Source organism: Anastrepha ludens, chromosome 4 (genome assembly GCF_028408465.1).
Source record: "Anastrepha ludens isolate Willacy chromosome 4, idAnaLude1.1, whole genome shotgun sequence".
Classification (NCBI taxonomy): domain Eukaryota; kingdom Metazoa; phylum Arthropoda; class Insecta; order Diptera; family Tephritidae; genus Anastrepha; species Anastrepha ludens.
Genome location: NC_071500.1, coordinates 36,180,431 through 36,200,441, shown reverse-complemented (window position 1 = coordinate 36,200,441; position 20,011 = coordinate 36,180,431).

Here is a 20,011-nt window from a genome sequence, read left to right as displayed (position 1 = left end):
ATCCTTGCAGAACCACTCCACAGACTTTATATTCTTTGACACCTTCCTTCGTATTACTAGCACTCTATCTTCCGTGTAGCAGCCTTTAATTTTTATCAAGTTAGTTGAAATTTCGAAATCACGGAGAGATTTCTTTCCAATTTGCCTTATTGAAAGTGTTTCTAGCATCTAAGGTCATAATCAAGCAGTACTCACTTGTGCTCCCTTTCCATCTAACTTCGCTTATCGCCTCCTTTGTCATCTGCTTCACCAGCATGGTTTTGGTAGTTCTCGATATAAAATAAAACAAAAAACAACGCAATCGTGCCTTTTCTAAATGAGTACGAAGTAGCGCGATTGCGCTGTTTAGGATCCTGCGACAGTGTTTTTTCTCAATACCCTTGGAACTCAAACGGCTGCGGTCACTTTTTAATTTAAAACTATAAGTTAAAGGCTTAAGTCAAGACCAGCGCTGGAAAATACGTTGATTAAATCAGTTACATATGTAGACTTTTTTCTAATAAATATTTAAATTACAAAAACAAAACGAAAGTTTTTTACTCCTTAAAATTTTCCTCTCAATAAATTTGGAAATCAATGTTAATGACACCACTTACTAGCGACCAGCAAGCATCACAACCTTTGCAGTATATAGTGCTTTTCAAAATTTACAGAATGTAGACAAAAATAACCGTTTCAATTAGAAAATTCATTTATACAAAGTGACACAAAATTAATCATCAATTTTTGTTTTTGAATAACTTCGGTACCAAATAAAAAACAAAATTTTGAATGATGCAACCATCTACATGAATCTTTACAATTTTTGTCTATTAAGTGCAAAATAAAGGGTTTTCCAATAAGAAGTGTTATTCCCGTAACAGATCAATGGTAGCACATAGCGCCGTCTTGTTGAAAATAAACGTTGTCCAGATCAATACCATCCAATTCCGGGTATAAAAAATCGTCAATCATCTCTCAATAGCGCAATCCATTCACTGTAACTGTTGCTCCAGCTTTATTTTCGAAAAAGTAAGGTGCAATGACTCCGCCGGACCATAAACCGCACCAAACAGCCTCACGATGAGGATCGAGAGGCTTTTCAACAATAACCCCTAGATTTTCTGAGCCCCAGATCCGACAATTTTGCTTGTTGACGAAGCCACCGAGGTGGAAATGGGCCTCATGGGCATTTTTCGATGGAACTCCGAATCGTTTTCATGCATTTCAACGACCCAATCAGCAAAAATACGACGTTGTTGAGGATCGACCGGCTTGAGTTCTTGTGTTAACTGGACTTTATAAACCTTAAGACCCAAATCTTTACGCAAAAAAATAGTCTAATGACGTTTGTGGAATGCCACATTCCAAACAACGACGAGGAATGGACAAACCTGGGTTCTCTTCAACACTTTCGGCTACAACAGCAATATTTTTGGCTGTTCTTGAGTTATGTGCACAGGTTTTATTCTTCACATCACTAACTTGTCACAACAGCTCGAATTTTTTTCACCATTTCCTATATTGTGGTCCGACAAGGTGCTTCACGATGATCCAAAAATCTTCGAGTTTTACGAACCGTGTCTGTCAAATTTTCACCATTTTTATAGAGAATTTTAATAATTTCAATGCATTGTTTAAGCGTGCATCGTTCCATTTTTATTAAGGGCGTAGTTTTTACTTGTCAAATATCAAAAAATGACAGCTTCAAAAGTGACATCTACCGAAATAGCGGGCTATTCCAAATAACACCTGCTATTGGAAAACCCTTTATGATATCCTTTAAGTGGCTTCTTGTCGAATATGCTCCTTAACAGCTACGAGTGTCTCTTAGTTGTTAAAATTTAAATTAAACGACCAGTCTGATGACGGTCACGGCTCGCGCGTCTCGTGTACAAGTCAAGCAGCTAAGCGCTAGAGTGTTTGCCCAGTTAAAGCCACATGATTAGGCAGTTGAAGTCGATACTCACCCTCCGCCAACATCACTAACCAATCAGCGGTCACAAAATTTACATAATTATTTCACGCTCTTGCGAAGTACTAAACAGCGCTCCATTGTTTGTCTGTTTGTATACTGCAGTTGTTTACTTCACAAGTGTCAAATATGTTTATTGTATGATACCATTTGCAAAAATTAGAACATATTCCGACAGGATGATTAACTTTGCGCCCCCTTGTAGAAAGCCAGCCGCGTTGAAACTACAATAAGAAGGGCAACAAACACAAATCTATTACAAAGCATTGAAGTTGGCAAAACAAAAGAGCATCTTGACCTTCCCCAATCTTCAAGCGACGTACATATATTCATACTCGCACCTTACTTCACTTCTTCTGATTTCTTATTCTCACAACTACCTGCTTTCAATAGGATTTGCCTTTCCTCACTACCCCGCGCATTGAGGTAGGTGGTCGACGAAGTGCTTTCTTTGTTTATACAGAAATTTCATGCCATAGAGTATCGCGTCAACCCTCTGGAGCAGCACTTGAGTGTAACTACGTGCCATCACTCGAGTAGATAGGGGCGCTTCTGCACTCGCAGGGAATGCAAGTGGCAAGTGGCAAATGTCAGAGTTAAAAGCGCACTTGAAAGTAATGCATTTAAATGTAAAAGTGTGGCGCTACCTCAACGTGCAGCTACAGCTGTAAGTGCCTCCATGTGTTTGTGTTTGTGAATATGCATGTCAACCGTAGACACCTCAATAACATTTTGTCAGCTGTAGAGTTGTATGGATATGCCAGTGTTTATGCGCATTTAAAATAATTTAACAATATAATCCAAGTAACATTCCCAACGTGTCATCTCCTCTGTGACATGGCAACTACCTTAAACAGGCATCGCGCTCGCGCTCCCTTTATATTTGCGTTTGCTCACAGAATTAGTTTTAAACGGGGAACTACAAGGTAAAAATTGCATGTTGTAAACACATGCAGATTCATTTACATACCATGTCCTTAGTGCTACACAAAAGTGGTCTTTGCTTATGTAACAGTCCCTTAACTGGGTGAAGGTATGGAATATAGGGAAATTCCTTAATCACCTTACCAAGCAAAGAAATTTCTCCCAAGTCGACACTTGAGATAGCCGCCGAGAAAAATGCGATTTTCTCTGCATGTGTAGATCTAGTTTTTTTGTGTCCCTAGTTCGATTCCCACTGCAGAAGTGAATCATAAAATATTAGATGATTTTTTTTAGTATTGGTCGTCGATCATGAGACAATGGTAGACCTCCTGCGCGCATTTTTATCATGGAAAATTTATTATGAAAAATTTATTTATTTTATTAAATATTATTTTTTCTTTTACATATTCGAAGACATATTAATATAGTTTGGAAGCTTGACGTCCAATTATTACTTGTATATACCTGTAAGGATATAAATAATAACTGTCCTAGATATTTAACCCTCACTTTTCATCTCTCTTTGCAAGGTAATGTGTCAGAACTACGTATGGCGGTAGCCAAACACATAAATGTGTCCAATAACAAATAATCAGTCGGCCCATAATTGAATGGATACTAAAGATATAAAATGATAGAAACGTTTTCTTATAACGATTGCCCCTCGGCAAGGAATGACGAGCCTCCGAGCGTAAGAAATTTCTGCTAAGCAAAAATGTATCACTAAAAAAATGACCTTCGAAGGCAGCATGAAATTCTAGGTCCTTTTTATTTATAGAACAAGACGCATACTCCAAATTATCAGAGAAAAGGGTAAAGAAATCCACACAAACCTCTGCTGAATTTTTTCCAGAAATTCTAAAAGATATTTTGAAATTTTGATGGAAATTTGCCGAATTTTTTTAAATTTTGTTCAAACTTTGAGATTTTGCGCTGTTTGGTTTTTGTTGTAGTATAAACTACAGTTTTGTAAAAAAGACAATTGAAATTAAGAAACATATAAATAAATACTCAAAACTTGTGAAGATGTGGTATACACTTTTAACGCTGATTGTACATATGATTAACACAAGAAGATTCACCGCTTCCGCAATATAGTTTACGAAGTGAGACAGAATATTTTCATTCCTTTCGTTCGTCGCTACTAATGTTAGGTTAGAAACATTGATTTAGACTAACTTTTAACTAAACAATATCTAATAGTATTCTTGAAGCTTTGATATCAACTCCTGTATATCTAACATGAAAACATGCCATTCTTGAAAGATTTCACATAACTACGAAGTGTTAGAGCACGCCTAGCTTTTCTTCAGTTGCTAAAAAAATCTCATTCCTTTAGAAATCGGCCCTATAAAGTAACGGACTTAAAATTGTTAATATTAGCATAGGATCTTTCTAATTCGAGTTTATTTTGAACACTGTCGCATTTCGATGACGGCTGAAAATGGCAGTAGAAATTCTACAACTTACTAAAATAAATTTCACCTGAGAATCGTTCCAAAATACAAAACATAAAAATACACTACGATCAGCGTGATTCAGTCAAAACCAAAGATGATAGACTCACAAGGCTTGACCTAAAACTATGGTGAAAAAGAACATTGTGAGGAGTACTTCGGCTGCCACGTCACGGGAGATTCGGCACCGAAATCTTCACAATTATTTCGGATATGCGCGCACTCGTCCAACCAGTCATTGTTCAGATGGCAACGAAGTGACATGGGTTGATTTTTTTCGTACATCACTAACGTATTCCTCACAACAGTCACAGCAAGATTCTCCTACATGGATTCTCACTGCTCAAAATCAAATCAGACTGCACATTTCCCGACATCAATTTCAAGAAAGATTTTACGGTACGTTTTCCACCGAAAGCCGAATGGAGGAAAGGGAAAATGATTGGTAGATTCGATGTCGAAATTTTCACTGACGGTTCTAAGATGAACTGTGTTGTGGGAGCAGTCCAAATCAAATTCGACTTCCTGTCTATAGCAGCGTGTTCAGGCAGATTCTATTAGCAATCAGGGAAGCTTGCAAATCACTAAACACTACAAAAAAAGTGGTGCAAGAGTAGCTATCTTTTCAGACAGACAAGCAGCTATGAAGGTCTTAGATTCCAATTCGATTTCTTCCAAGCTAGCTTAAAAATGTAGAGAGTAACTAAAATGGCTGGGGCATTGGCTTCAAATTACTCTGATATGGGTTTCGGGTCATAGGAATATAGAGGGCAATGAGATAGTAGAAAAGCTAGCAACATTAAACGCCCCATTCAATACTATAAAAACATCCATATTTTAGCCGAAAGAAGGTGGAAGCAATTCACTACAGCATATCCCACACATAGAGCTCCAAAATTTACCATTATACGTGGATCGTACGAATGGATCTTAAAAAAAAAGACATCATAGGATAACAGTGGTACTAAAGGGCACTAGAAATACTCAAGTAGAAAAAGTAAAAATACCCAACCACTTCAACAACCACAATACATTCTTAGGTTTCTTGTAAACAAACCAAATCGCTGGGAGCCGGATAGCGACCTGTTATTGGCCTCACCTTCTCAATTATTTTTCGCTGATCTCAACTATCTGGTCGAAAAATGCCCATTACACCATTATTCTGCAAGAAATTTGTATCTACCAAAAAAAACCCACTTTGAATAAAACAGGCTTAACCATCTAAAATGCAGTAACTACGCTCGAATGGCGAATCATTGTGACCCAAGCTCGCAAAAATTACTAATCGAGTGTAATTGGGGTTGCTGATTACAAATGCGATGTCAGTTACTTCAAATTCAAAATGGCAATAATTAGCAACTTCAAAACTGTCACAGAGCTCAGTTTGATGACTTTAGCTGACCCTTTTGATTTTACGTTTTGAAAAACCGGCATTCGATTTGTTATCAGCGACCCGTGGAACTCACGAGGGGAATCATAAACAGAAATCCGTGTAGACCTGTGTAATATAATAAAAAGTTATTAAAAATAATCAAAAAAATTAAGTTAAAGAAAGTAAAAAAATATTTAAGCGTAAGCAAAAATTTAATTTAAAATTATTCAAAAGTAGTCAAAAGTAATCAAATATAATCAAAAACCTTTAATTAAAGAAGTAACCTATAGTTGTTAAAAATAATCAAAATATTTGATGACAGAAATAGTGAAAAACAAAAAAATATAAGGAAAAGTTATCAAAATAGTTAATAAAAATAAACAAAATATTATAAAAAAATGTTATCCAAAAAAAATTTCTAAAATAATTTAAAGTTGACTTTAATCAAGAAATTTCATCCAAAAAATATTAAAAAAATTTTAAAAGTTATCAAAATATTTAGTTCAAATATCAGTGAAAACACGTAATCTAGTAAATGTTCTAAAATAATTTAAAGTTGAGTATAATCCTGGAATTCCAATTTTCAAAATTTTTAAAAGTTATCAAAATATTTATTAAAAAAGAGAAAAATTATAAAAAAGTGTTGTAAAATAATTTAAATTTGACCATATTCAAAGAATTCTATTAAAAAAATATTCAAAACTTTTTAAACGTAATCAAAGTCAATCATAAAATTAAGTAATTATTTTGTTTTTTTTTTTTCTAACTATTTTGATTATTTGTATAAATAACAGGCTTAACCAAAACTTTTAATAAATAGTTGTAAATTTTTTACTTCACCAAAATAGTTTTAATTCAATTTTTACTCACATATTGTTTGGAGGAAAAAAACCAGCTCTTCAGCATTTAATTAAAACGGCTAACTGTCCTTGTGAAGTATGGCAGCAGATTATGATGATAAACCGTCAATGCTTAGCTGTTTAGCTATATAAAAGAAAATGACTGCTGTCCACAACAACACTACTCTATGTACATTATTACAAATTCTTCGTTTTGTCGTATAAACCAACTCAATATGTCTCTGCCACAAGAAACTTAAATATCCGTAGGAACTACCAACTAAAACTTGACCCTAAGCATTTTATTGAGGCTGACACAAACACACTGTGTATATTTATGTTTGCGCGTATGTATGAATGTATGCATGCACGTTCAGTAAAGAATGCTTACAGCACTTAAGTTGCATTGCATACTTGCAACGAATTCAATTTCACAACTGCCAACAGCAGGCAACTGCCGCTGCAGCAACTGATTTACGATTCTATGATATCATTGCAAGTGTCAACACAGCTGCCTACCACTTCCGCGGTCATATATCCTTAGCTTTGAGAGCTTTGAAAAGGATACTTGAGAATTCGCTTAAAAGTCGAAAGTTTATTAAAAATTTATTATACTTACACACAAACGCACTCATACTCGTACAAGAGTGTAGCCAGCAGAGCTCCTAGATAGTGAATTTGCTATCTATGGTATTGTAGGTAGAACATTATTTTACTTACTGGGCTTTAAGCACTTGGCTACCTTTTTATATGTAAGTGCATATGTGTATGTTTGAGTAAGTGTTTACATACCTACTTACGTATATAGGTAGCCTTCGATTATGTATTGGGCAGTAAATAGTTGTAAGCTTCTGCTTTTTCTAAAAATTTATACACACAAAGCATACCTTTGGCACTTGAAGCAAATAATATTTTAGCACCTAATCGCAAAATTGGCAGCCATAGCAGTAGTCTACTTATAACAAGCCTTGTCGTCCATACCCTGCAGTCCCTTAGCTGCGCTGTGTGGTGTGGTTTGCGGTACTGCTGATAATTTGTAGGAGTTCATACTATCCATAGTGGAATAGTTTCACTCAACAGCTCTATTGTTTTTCTGTTTTTTTTTTTTAGTGCTACTCAATTTTCAGCACTTTACTTCGTATAGAATAACTGAACTAAGACTTGGCGAACGTTTATCTTTGGGAAAGCAATCGACAGCTCGCCCGCTCTGGGACAAAGGGCAAAGTTTTGTTATATAATTTCTTTTATCTTTATTTTTTCAAATTCTTTTTTTTAATTTTTTTCTCTTCTTTTAACCTTTATTACTATTTGTCCGAATCTTTCGCACAATTTTGCGCTTTCTCAAATTTTATTGTATCTATTTAGGTTCATTCATTCATATTCTTATTAGAGCGCATATTGTCTTACAGTTCAAGTAAGGAGGCAGCAGCATAAAAGCTTTGAGTTCCACTTAAACTACAGAGCAGAATTGCGGAAGGCATTTTTATTCGCTGATTTTGCACTAGTTTCCTTTAATAAAGTTACGTTATTGTTGTTTTGGTTCGACTCGTTTACTCGGCTGCACTGTATGTTCCGGCTGGTCTGCACCAACACTGGCGGTCACACATAATTTACCTCTACAATTAAAACAAAATAAATTTTTTCTATTTTGTTGTTGCTCTAACTTCTCGGTTATTAAAATTTGTACTTAGTAGACAACTTTTGGAGAATATCTCTTGCCAAAAAGTGCTACTTTGGGCTAAGTAGGCAACTGAGTAGTAAATTCCACTCTCGATGAACAAAACTAACACTCTACAAGACTCTGATCATGCCCATTTTAACATATGCCGAAGAAGATTAGACGGTGACAATATGCGATGAAACATCGCTTGGAATGTTTGAGAGAAAGATTCTGCGGAAGATATTTGGTTCTTTGCACGTTGGTGAGTATCCCAGCCGATGAGCTTTACGATGTGTGAGCTTTACGATTACGACACAAAGGTACAAGTATTCGATGCGGTAGCAAAGGAAGAGGAAAACATCCTCTACGTTGGAATCATTAGCTGGAGAAGACCTTGGCTGCTGCAAGTGAGGACGAGAAAGAAACGACGGGAGCAGTTTGTTAAACTCTGCCAGAATCGCGTAAACGGCTATCTCGCCAATCAAGAAGAATAAAATAAATAAAATCCATTCATTTCGCACGATTACTTGTAATTACTTTCTGCATTCCTATGCTTATCAACAACCGATTTTTAGGATTTGAGAGCAGACCTACTTTTCCTACTTTTTTGCGTATATATTTTTCAGATTTTTTTTTAATTAATGATTGTAAGTTTTCTTTCTTAAATATAAATGAAAAGTGAACAAAATTTAGAATTTTGGTTGTGCATGCCTTGATGTAACATCTTCGACTCGAGAAGGCACTGAACCAAACAGGATTTCCAAAGCCTGAGCGGTTTTATATTCCCGCACTTTTTTTATTTATTTGTTTCTCAATTATGTCTTTATAGGGAGCAATTTGGCTCTTGATTATCTGCCAATATGTTGGCCGAGCTCCTCCTGCTATTTGTGGTGTGCGTCTTGATGTTTTTCCACAAACGGATTGCCAACAGTTTTATACCGCTTTCGAATGCCAAATAGTCAGGTTCGCGTTCTGAGGCTTGTTTTTGTGTTAAGAAGGATGACCACAATTAGAAAGAACTATCATGTGGTATTTCATGCTCGAGGTATTGGACCTGGGTGCCACCGAACGGTAGTCACGCACCTACCCATTCAGTTTCGGCGGCTGCTAGATAATATATAAGCTATTATAAAATTATATATAAATTTAATCTAAACTTACCGAATTAACACGGTAAATGTATAGAGTGATTCTGAAATACAAATTCGGTAAATATTTGATCCTTTTATGCCTATATGGAACATAAGGCCTCAACGAATTGTTTACACTGGTCCCGATTTTGCACTAGTAATTCAATTTAGTTCCATGCTTTATTCGTCTTCTCCATCTCCACCTCCATCCCCATTTCCATCTCCATCTCTATCATCCTTCTAGATGAGTTTGACGGTCTTTCTCTGCGGCGGCTGCCCTGCGGGTACCACTCAACTGCATTTCTGTTGATGTCGTTGTTTAATCTGCGTAAGGAGTGGCCCAGCCAGTTCCACTTACGTTTAGTAATTTCAATTTCAATCGCTTTCTGCTTTATGGCTTGAAATACAAATTCGATAGACTGGACATATTGTTCTTCCGCGTCAGGGAAAGCCATTTCTTTTATAAATTCGCTGAAAGTTTTTTGTATTTTTTATTATCCCATTCACCAAATTGAAATGGCATGTAATGAGAAATCATCCACAAACGTAAATTTATATCTCTCGCAAGGATATATGGGAGTTTGTGAGCATAGAAGGAATTAGGCCTATCCTTATCTGAGCACATTTCTTAATTACTCGACTATATCTCAGTCGCTTGGCTTTCATTTTCCGTTTGAGAAATCTTTTGCGTTGAGCACCTACTTTTATGGCCAATTTTGTACAGTCTTCTACATCCCGTTTAGTTGCTTACCACAAATTGAAGTTACTGCACAAAGTTTCTTCTAATATCCTTTGCAGATAATACTGCCAGTCCGAGCAGTCGTTTTTCTTTTAGTTCTTTTTTTAATGGTCTTGATCTAATAGTCCCTTTTATATATTCTTATTTTTTAATAAATCTCTCTCGTTCCCATATGAAAATGGCCAATCGCAAGTTAAGCGTGGCCGCCAGTGTATATATGCACCTACATGAGTACATAGGTGATCTCCTATTTGCACAGCTACTTGAAAAACTATGTTCACAGCTGAGCAAGGCGGTTCTAGTGCGCTAGCAAATTTAGCAATTTCAGAAAAATTTTACTCAACTCGTGTGTTGAAAGTTGTTGACATTTTGTGATTCAGCACATTGATGCGATCCCGTTTCAAATGTTAACGGCATACTGTAGATACTTTTCCACTCAATGGGTAGCTTGCGGGCGTTATAAGTTTACAGCACGACTGACCATTGACTATTGCTGAGGGTATTGTTTTTGATGCAACGTTGCACATATTGAACAGAAGTTTGTCTTCGCTTGAGTTTTTGTTTGTTGTTTTTGCTTTTTTGGCAACAACGGGTGTTGCATATTTCATGACCAGCTCCTTGCTTTTGTTTGCAATTATTGCAATCTTGTGAAAGTAAAGCAAAGGTGTGAAGTGGTAACCAGAAGCCGAGAGAATTGCTTAGCAGTGATGAATGAGAAATGATTTAGATAAGTGTAAAACTTTGCTTAATAGTATGTGTTTGTAGGAATGTGGGTGGCAAACTTTGGAATAGTTACAAGTCGAAGGATTAATGAGTTATTCATAAAACGGCCTCAGGCGGTAAAGTAATAATTTTTTGAAATGCAGAGAACTGTGGCAATCTAAGGTGTGCGGTCTGGAATAGGCTGGCAAGTAAAGTTAAACTTAATTAATATCATTTATTGATAATATAATATTTCGAGATTGAGTATATGAATTGAATGATTTTTATTTAACAGACTCATTCGCGCAGAGTTAAAGCTTCTTTCAAATTTAACTTTTAGGCCTATTTTATTATTTTTAGCCAATTCAGTTGATTTTCTTAATTAAGCAATTCACTGTTTTTAATTTAAATTTAAATTTTTAAATTTCTCCAAAAAAGTAGTAAATAGTAATTGCTAAAACTATGTAGGTAGCTATGGAAGTGTTAGTGCCGCTTGTCTGGAATGATAGGAGCAGACGTAGTGTTACTCGGCTTCAGCTGTCCCTTCTTTATGCAGTTGTGATATAAATCGCTACAGGGGAAGGACTCCAATTTTTTCGTTGCGTATTTTTGCCGTTGCTAAATGTATATGCAGACGAGATGGTGGGAGATTATCAATGCGGTTATAGGATGGGACGCTCGACAACAGATCAATGCTTTATGTATTATTTTGGAGATGTTCGAAAATTGTTATGAGTTCAACATTAATCTATTCTCTAACTTTATGGACTTTAAACAAGCGTTTCATAAAGTTAACAGAAAATGTATCGATTATCACCGAAAAATACAGGGTATACCACAACAATACGTACATTTCACAAATATGACTCGTATACATTCAAACTCTAAAATAATAATGGATGGCGAAATATCTGACAAATTTGAAATGAAATCCAGCATGAGGCGCTTTTTTTTAATTTAACACTGCATTCAGCAATAAACAAAATAGATCAAGGTGGCACAATATTTTATAAAACGATCCAAATATGCGCATACGCTGATAACATTGTGAGAGAAATAGCGAGGCTCTTCAGAAAGTCCTAATAATGGACAACGAAAGAGCGCCCAACAAAGTTTTTGAAGCAAATTCTGAAGGGGGAAGAAGGAGAGGCCGAACAAGGTGACGATGCTTGCAAGACGTAAAAGCCGACATACGTAAGATGAGAGTACAGGGTAAAGAAAGCGAATATAGCACTTTACACGTGTAAGAGAATGTTAGGTAATGAGAATGGGGTCTCCAACCAAAACTATCCAATTGGTCCTACACAGCCATTGTCAGGCCAATACTAACATATCCGGCACTAGTTTCGTGGCCTGCAACAGAAAAGAAATACGACAAAACTAAGCTGACCAAGATACAAAGAACTGCGTGTATCTTGACTACAGGAACGAACTCCGCTCCTGTGGTAAGCCTTTCTTGCAGCAAATTAATGAGTTCTCAGACATTGAGATAACGAATTTGCTGTGTAAATTTGCAATAACAACAAGATGAGAGCCATACAGCATAGAGCGAAAGCGGGCCGTCGAGAGGAATGGAAACGTACTGTAGAGGAGTCAATGGTCCGCCCCGGACGGTAATGCCAATATGATGATGGTGTTTTCCGCAGATAGTATCTTATTATTGAAATGGGCAAAACGATCAGACGATCAACCTCTTTAACATATTCAGGCAAGATTTCGATTATTTTTTAAAAAGTTTGTTTCGAACTTGACCTAGTATTTGCCTCTTTGAAATTTGATCTAAGTCAATACTTAAAATAAAGAAAGCATTATGCATTTACTTAAGGCAGAGTTCAAAACAATTCATTATTTTATTTTTCATGCTAGAGCCTCGACGATGTATGATAGTTACCAGCGATATTCCTGAAACCAGATACTAATATTGTATTAGTCCTGTGGCGCATGGCAAAGCCAGCTAGTTCAGAATTTTCCTTCATTCAATGACTTCCTTCGAGGTATTGCCGTTTGATTATAGAGATACGATGGTAAGTTGACTGGCATAGCATATGGTAGTCCGGCAAAGTCGAAAGTTGGGTCATCGGAAATTGTACGGAAGCCGTAGATACTTGCAAAGCACTTAGCTGATATACAGCCATTCGTTTTTTTTCGTAGCCATTTAAGTTCAATCCGCCGACCGCCGTAGCCGAATGAGTTGATTCGTAGGTGAAGAACGTAGTGGAGAACGTAGGTTCGAATCTCAGTGAAAGCCATTCTCATAACGTGGCTTAGCCATCGTATTCGTTACGCTTTGATGTAACATACTAAATGTTCGCCATTAATAAGTTCGGCCAGTTCGTCATTCCATCGTATGCGCCATTCGTCTTGTGCAATTCTGACAGCACCAAATATTTTTCTGAGAAGTAACCCCTGAGTATTCATTACAATACTTAAACTTAACTTCATATGTTCTACTGCCTTCCTGCTACTAATATACTAAACACATCAGTTTTATGCTTTGCTAATCGCAGATTATTGGACGTCGCCCGAGGCTTGTTCCTACCTACTGATTCCCTGGTGATCCTATCAATAACTTGGATGTTTTTTACGACTAACATCCGCGAATCAAATGTCTTTGATTTTAGGAGGAGTTTCCAATTCTACAAAACCGTCATACATAAAGTTTCATAGTAGTGGTCCTATAACTGAGCCTTGGGGGATCCCTGCTGTTTCATTGTACTCCTCAATGCCTTGTCAAACCTCAGTATATGGTACGAAAAATAGCTCCCAAATATTTCCATAATATATAAAAAGAGTCCCTACTTGCATGAGAGCTTCTAGTATACGCTGCCAACTCGCTGCATTAAAGTCCAGGGTTACCACAGCGCAGTATTCTTGTTTACCGCGACGACGTTTCTTGCTCCGAATGGCTTCTGTTGCTAATTCCACCACGTATTTAATAGCATCCACTGTCGAGTGAGATTTTCTGAAGCCCAACTGCTATGTGGATAAAATACTTTTATCTTCTGTGAAAGATGATAGATAGCCTGTCTCAGATCATTCTCTCAAAAATTTTCCCCATTGTATCTAGTAAGCATATCGGTCGGTAAAATGCGGGTTCACCAGGATTTTTGTTTCCTTTGGATAAATACACAAGGATTTGCATTTTCCACTTCATTGGGAAGGCGCTTTCGATAAGGCAGGTTTAGAATACAGCTAAAAATATTTCCGCTCGTTTAGCAATCACCATTTTCAGGGCCTTATTTGATATGCCATCCCGGTTTGGAGCTTTCTGATACTGAATTTTATTACACGCCGCTCGCAGTTCCCGTTCGGTAACACAAGAGATATCACCTACTTCGTGTTGAATGCAGTGTGGCAATATGTTCTCAGATCTTCGAGAAAATACTTTTGGGCAAGTAATTTGGTGTTTTTGCGCTTTTTATTTTGGACAATACCACCTCGTAAGCAGCTTACCAAAGGTTGGTATCAGCTTCTTCGCAAAAATGCTTAAAACTTTATGGTTGAGTAGTTTTAAAAGCTGTTTTTAATCACAACGAAATCTGGTCTCTCTCTTTTCGGCGTGGAAGCGTCGCAAACTTCTCGTGGTCCACCTACTAGGAGTTTCGTTCTATTCTCGGCGGAACCAGCTGTGCGTTGAAATTGCTCTACCATATGATGAAAATTTCGCTATCAAGCTTCTTGTCCTTTCACTTTGGGGCTGTTCTTTTGGGTGCGACATTAGGTCACCTTTAGGTAATGTCTATTATGATAGCCTGATAATAGTTGTGGGTGTAGCTCTCACTCACTCTCAATTTGATATTTACAGCAAGATAATTACTTACTAGGCTAATGTCTATGACTTACACCAATCATCTAATGGACTAATTAGATTAATGGTACAGTTTCAACAACTGCGGGCAGTGCAATTTTTCTTGATTTTTCTATTGTTGAGGCATTCCTATCAGAATTTTTTTTTTGTGTTTCTAACTGATTTCACAAATTATTTTTTAGTACTTTGAGCTTATATTTTTAATTGTTCCTACTCTTTTACTGTAAAAAATTCTTAAAATAACGATTCTTTTTTTGGTGCATTAAAGTAGTTAAATCCCTCAAAAATTTTTAGTAATTTGTAAAAACTAGCTATCTATCTCGCTCTCTCCCATTTTAACATAGGCTTTCGTGCCAAGCAGAGAGAGGCGCAGAAATAGGTCTTTCGGGCAATCGCCATCTTGTCACACCTTCAATACACCTATGCACTGCAAGCATCAAAAAAGCTTGAGCGCGCTTCCGACCGTTGAAATACAATATAGGACTCAAGTGTCCCGCCGTCAAGTTGGTCCAAAAGGCAGTCCAACGCTTCGTGCGTCGCGTCAAGAGGAGTACATCAATCATCTAGCACACGATGCTGAAACAGCAACTAGCACCGGCGATTCTCGTGCGTTATCACCTCATTAAGGTCCTAATAGAAATCTCGCAATGACTGGCAAGGATCAGCTGCGTCGTTAGAAAGAGCACTTTTCAGCTTCGCTTAACAATGTTTTAGACGCTGCTGTAAACGAACAATTAGTTTGTCAGAATCAAAACTGCAGCACCCGACTTGTCCGATAAAACAACTTCCCATTAAGGCTGCGAGCATTAATGGCATTTCAGGAGATCTTCTTAAAGCCAATGGAATGCTCACTGCCGAAATATTGGTCCACCGCATAACATCTGCATGGGACAATGTAACCTATCCTCAAGAGTGGTTGACGCTCTACGCTGCAACTAGGAGTTCGAAAATCTTGTAAATATGTATGTCCTCCCCATTGCATCATACATGCCTAGCTGTCGGAATAAGTTAACCAAAATAGTATGCACTACTTACGCTTCAATATCATTATTTTTCAAGTATGAGTGTATGTGAGAAGTTCTGTTCGTAAACATACAGACATTGTCAACTTTTGTGGCCAAAAAAGCCACACCGAAAAGCGTTGAAAAATCGGTGCCACAGCAACAATAACTAAGAAGTTTTGCATGTTGTTGTTTCTCGTTGCGGTTATTTGAATATTCTCATTCATCACCCGCATGCATATCCTAGAAAATGAACAAGCGTGGATGAAACCATGCATGAACACACAGCCAAACGCATTAACTGTCAGAGTACCGCTACCGCTACTCTGCTCGAAAAATGTCGGCCCTTTGGCAATGCTCTTTTTCACTCTTTCCTTTTGATTCATAGCGAAAGGGACATGACAATGAAAGCACTGGCACCACCTCATCACAGTGTTGCCATCTTAATCCGATAGCTTTTAGTGAATAGTGCGCATCATTTCACTGCTTCAAGTCATCCTCGTCTTGTGCAGCGTGATGTCTTCCGCTGCACATTCGAGGTTTTTTTCACATTTTTTATGCCTTTTCCGGCGAACGGCTTGTCATTCACGCTTTCGCGGAAATGCATTTTTTATCAATAACTAGAAAGTGCAAATGCTACGAGCAGCTAATTTATGGCCCTAACCCCCAAAATGACAATGAACGCCAACAGAATTGACAGCAAAAGCGACCGTTACTAATGCGCAGTTTGAGATGGCTCTACGTAAATGTGTGTATGTAATGCAGAGCACAGCGAACAAGGGTAGATTAGAGGGAGTCACTCCAGTTGTTATTTGAAATCATTTATAAGCAAAAAATGGCTGGACTAAATACATCTCCCTCACATATATTTACCCGCCCAAAGAAAATATAAAAATATTATCTTATTAGTAATATAAGTCATTTGATATGCCAATTTAGCGTGCGCATATTCGTATGTTGGTATGTGAAAATGCTGCTGGCACCTTCTAGTTTTGCTTTTTAATTACCTCATAAGGATACTATTCTGTGCTTAAGAGTAGGGATGTATTTTGTGCTACCTAAAATATGAAAAGGATAACATTTGTGTTATTATGCAAAGAAAAAGCCAACCTCTTTGAATATGGAATGCAGAGAAATTCTATCGCTCTATTCCAGCCAAATTCTCCCTACTAAAACATGCATTTCGCCTACAGCTAAACTGTCCCTTACGTTACCACTCCTTTCGCTGCTACCTCCATGACTAGCGGTGCCACAGCGGATAAAAGATGGATACTCGCAGCACTCGTCGAGGGAAAAAAGCAGCTGTAAGGCTTATATAAAAAGTTTAATTCATTATCTTTTTAATATAAATGACAGCATGAATATTCATGAAATTAAATCCGCCCAAAACGCTAGTAGCTGCGCGTACTACTTCTTGGGTTACTACATAGAAAAAGAGTGCAGCTTTGTCAGCTGGCGTCGCAGCATAGCGAAATGCGGTGTAGACGAACAACGACATAATGCAAAATGGTGAGCTTTCTCTCCCCCAAACTGAATTACTTAATGCTTTGCAAATGCAAGCCCTGCCTTTTAAGCCATCAAGTAATGGCGAGAGTAAGAAATTAGCAAATTTTGCAAAGCTCTTCTCTCGGAGGATAAAATGGGAAAGCGAATTAATTTAAATATTCTAACAGATTTTATGTGACTGTTATTCAATGATAATATGTGCATCATTAAGTTTCTTTTTAAAGCAAATGTTACCATAAGCTAAAGTACCAAAAAAAAAAAAAATTTATTAATAATTATAATTTTTCATGGCAGAAATATACTCAGAGTTTTGTCATTCCCGGCCGAGAGGCGACCGCTTTTAGAAAAATTTTTTTCTATTATTTGATGTGCATACACGAAGATTCGATTGTTTTTTTTTTTTTTTTTTTTTTTTTTTCGGCACAACTAGCCAGTGCAGCACTCCGACATTAATTAAGTCCATTGCAATACACTTGGACTCCCTTTTAATTTTCTCTAAATCTACCCGATCTCCGAAAATATCTAGGTAGATCTTGTGGTGCGCCAAGGTAGTCGCTTCTTAACACATCGGTGCCAAAGACCTCAAACCTGATTCGAGCGAAGGCGGGGCAAACGCACAGGAAGTGGTCCGCCGTCTCATCCTCCTCTTCACAAGCTGGCCAGAGTATATTGTCTGAGATTCCTACCTTTTCCATGTGCTTTGCCCACAGAAAGTGGCCCGTCATCAGTCAAAACAGCTGTCTACACTCCTTTCTGGTTAATGTCAAGAGGGTTTGCGACAGTCGATCGGACATGACAGGTAACATCAGTTAAGTCCATCTGCAGCCTCTCTCAGCCTGCCAAGCTCGCTTGTGGGTTGTAGTAACCTATTTCCTAACCGTGGCGTTGATGGCCGCAGAAGGGAGTGGCAAAACGGGCTTTGAGGCCAACTTCTTTAGTATTAGGTAAGGAGTGTCCGGGACGCATGTTAGCATCAGACTATTAAGTCGAACGACATATTTCAGCCTAGATTCGAACTTAAACACTCCCGAATGGTAGTCACACACCCACGCAATCGGCTGCGGTGGTTGATAATTAGGTATTGCGGATAACGAGACCTTAGACTCTTTAGCTAGAATAAGATTTAAGGTCTTTGGCACGGAGCCTGTTCGGCCATTCCCTTCCGCAGTCATTAAAGCAAACGCTTAGCAAACTGGTTACTTCAAACGAAAAGGGTGCTTGGCACGCTTGAATAAGATACAGATGGACGACACAGATGTTTCCTGACAAGTCCGACCGACTGTCGCAGATCCTCCAGTCATAAACCAGAAAGGACTGTAGGCAGCTGTTTCGACTGATGACAGACCTCTTGCTATAGGCGAAGCACATGGAAGAGGTAGGCATCTCAGGCAGTGCGCTCTGTCCAGCATGTGGAGTAGAGAACGAGACAGTGGACCTCTTTCTGTGCATCTAGCTGGCCATCACTCGAATCTGGCTTGAGGTCTTTGGCATTGACGTGTTCTTTGACACCACAAGATCTACTCAAATTTAATCGGAGATCGGGTAGATTTAAAGAGAATGAAAAAGCTAACCCGAGTGAACTTCATGTTGTCCGAGTGCTGTACTTGCTAGTTGTCCGGACAGAAAAAAATATTACCACGTTTATTTTGATATTGCGATTGCTTGAAAGGTAGCAATGATTTCTGAGTTAAAGACGGATGCATAGTCAGATAATTTTCAAGTAGGAATTATGGTGTCCGCAGTTATTTTCGATGCATCTTTAGTTAACCTTTTAGAGCAGTTTTGCTTCATTTACAATCGAGATATCATTTTTTCTTTTTTAAATTACCTTTAGATGGGCGTGGTTATTGACCAATTTTACAAATTTTCGGTACTAGTCTGTCTGACACAAAACGTGCCCGTCCACGTACATACTAAAACGTAGCTAAATCAACTCCTCTCATTACTTTAAATATTTTGGTATAGATATGTACTTATATCTAGATATCTAAAGTTTTGTACGCCGCTACATACAACCGTTATGTGAACATTATTAAAGTACCCTTGTGAACAACTCTGAGAGGGTATAAACTTTTTAGCTGCCAAGTGAAACAGCAACATAATTGGGTTAGCTTTGCATTTATTTCCAAGCTATTAATTTGCATTTAACAACTTGTACTTTCAATATTAAACTCCAACTGGGTTAAGGGGGGAAGCTGGTCTAGAATTTTGAAAAAATCGAAAATTTTTTTTTTTTGTCTTAAAAGGTGCTTTAGGGTCTTAGAAATAATATACCAAATGAGGGATGCCAGCAAAAATGTCTAAATGCCCAAATTTTTCATTCGACGGCAGTGCCTCGCAGGTATGCCCCGAACGCTACTTACAACTTTAAACGCGTTTTTCTCGAAATCACTTTTTTTAAACTGGCCGAAGACATAACTCGAACAAATCTTTACCGATTCTTACGAAATTTTGACAATACATTCGAAATACCTTTCTCCGGAGACGTACGTAGGATTTTTTATTTATATTACATAGTTTTTTTTTTAATCAACAATTTTATGTCGTTCTTTATAGTGAAAATTGTAACTTTTTGTTCAAACGTGCACCATTTCGCGAAAAAACAAAATATCGAAAAAATCCTACGTACGTCTCTTTCTGTTGTTATATAGAAACTAAAAAAATTTTATTTTTTGATCCAGGACAAAAATTAAGGAGTTTACGTCTTCGGCAATGGATCCACTAGAAAAAAGGCGCCTTAGGAGAACTGCTGGACAGCGGCCATTTTGAAATTAATTCAGACGGAAAATTTTGTATTTGTACCATGAAAGCTATATTATTAAACCTATTTCACAGATTTTCGATTGATTCCTTTGTTGAGTCAAAATAAATTCATAAAATATGCCCATTTTTTGCGCTCTAGACCAGCTTCCCCCCTTA